Raw genomic sequence first — 2,161 nt, 5'->3', positions numbered from 1 at the left:
TACACTCGGAGCAAAACAAAGCAGGAGCACTAGAAGGTCATAAAACATAAACACGAGTCCAAAACCAAAAGAAGACAAAAAAGAAACACACGTGAGCTCAAGAAAACAAAGTCCAAAACAGAATCACTTCAGGGGGCCACCCGGCCACAACACAGGAGCCCGACAGCCGGGGCCAACCGTGGGACGGCAACGGCGTGCAAGCACGCGATTAGGGGGCGCTGACCGTGCGGACGGTAACGGTGGCGATGTGGAAACAGTTCAGGGGCCGACCGTGCGGAAGGCAGCGGCGGCGATAGCACTGGTCCGGGGGCCAGCCGTGCAGAAGGCAGTGGCGGTGACTCAGGCGAAGTGGGTCTGTGGACCACCCACGACGGCCATGGCGCCCGACCAATAGCCTGGAAAGTGGCCGGTTAACAGCAGACCCAGACAAGGCTGAACCAGGCGACGTTGAAGGCGAAGACACGGAGGCTGGACCAGGCGACGCTGAAGCTGAAGCTGAAGCTGAAGCTGAAGCCGAAGCCGAAGCTGGACCAGGCGATGCTGAAGCTGAAGCTGAAGCTGAAGCAGAAGCTGAAGCTGAAGCTGGACCAGGCAAGGCTGAAGCTGAAGCAGAAGCCGAAGCTGGACCAGGCGAAGCAGAGGCTGAAGCTGGACCAGGCGAAGCTGAAGCTGGACCGGGCGAAGCTGAAGCTGGAGCTGAAGCTGGAGCTGAAGCTGGACCAGGCGACGGCAAAGCTGAAGCCAAAGCTAGACCAGGCAACGCAGAGGCAGATGAGGCTGCTGCAGGCGAGGATGAGTCTGAAGCTGGACCAGGCGAGGGTGAAGACTCGGAGGCTGGCGGCACTGCTCCGGCCCGGGTCGACACCACTGATGCCATCAACACCGGTGTATCCGAGCAGTGGGGAAGAGGTGGAGGAGCTGCGTGGGGCACCTTGGCAACCGGAGGTGGTGGACGAGGTGCGTGAGGAGCCAGCAGGCAGTCACGGGATATGAAATTTTCCATCAGATATGTATCTTTTTTGAGTTTGTGTATTCTGTTTGTCTTTGGCGTTTATCTAAGGTGAAATCCTGTTTCCTGTTTCAGGATGTTGCACATTACGAGAAATAATTTGGCATCTTGCCTTAGTCAAACAGTATAAATAAATCAGGTCCCTGGTTTGCTGCACCATCGGCTCAGCTCTTCACTGAAACCAGCTCTAACACCATGCTGTCCTCCAGACTCAGCAGCACACTGTGTGAGTACAAAAAAATCTTTCCACCCAAAAGGTTGTTCTTAATGTATCATTTATATGATTTTTGTTTGATCAGTAAGTGGTGTATTTAACATCCATTTTTTCTTTGGGTTTTCTTTATTGTCATTTGTGTTTTGAGGTAAATTAAAGTCCATCTGAAACACTGTTAACTTAATACAGAAGATAAATGAATAAATCAGCTGTAGTTCATGCACCATCTAACACTGAGGTTTCTTTTTTGTGTTTCAGTGCTTGCAGCAACATGTGTACTCATGACTTCAGGTAATTGTTAAATGTTCAGCAATTTTTATCCAAATGTGCCTTTCTTTTATCCCAATACTTTAGCCACACTAGTCATTTAAACCCATTGTTCTGTGCTTTCACTCAAGTACGATGGAGTGTTACGACCACATAAAAAGTAATATTGTTCACTTTGAGATTACAGTCAACATTTCAAAATTAAATTGCAAATGCTCAGCACTTACTGTGTCTGTGATACAACATCCACCCTCTTTACTGCATGGGGCTGTATCCATTGCTATCCTTACATCTGTTCATTGTATTTCTTCTTTTCTCTCAAAATGAACAATAATATTTTTCTTTTTGATGTGGCCCTAAGACTCCTTCATACTCCAAGTTTCTTCCAAAGAGGTACCCTGGATTTGCAAATTGGTTATGCTTTATGTACAGTATGGTGAATTTTGTGCTGTGTGAATACTTGAATGTGATAAGCCACTAACAACAAGAACCTCTGATAGGTTTTTAGTCCCATTCCCATTAGGGATTAATCCTTTAGTTAAACTCTGGAAACTCTATTTGATTTATTGAGGTCTTGAGTGATAGGAACATTTCAGTAACCAATAATAGTTCCCTGTGAAACTGATGTTAAATTAGTGGTAGTAGCTTTTGGTAGTCATTAAAACGGTAGG

This window comes from Haplochromis burtoni, unplaced genomic scaffold, assembly GCF_018398535.1.
Source record: "Haplochromis burtoni strain Fernald_Lab_line unplaced genomic scaffold, NCSU_Asbu1 Contig_236, whole genome shotgun sequence".
Lineage (NCBI taxonomy): Eukaryota > Metazoa > Chordata > Actinopteri > Cichliformes > Cichlidae > Haplochromis > Haplochromis burtoni.
Note: the sequence above shows the minus strand (reverse complement) of the source record.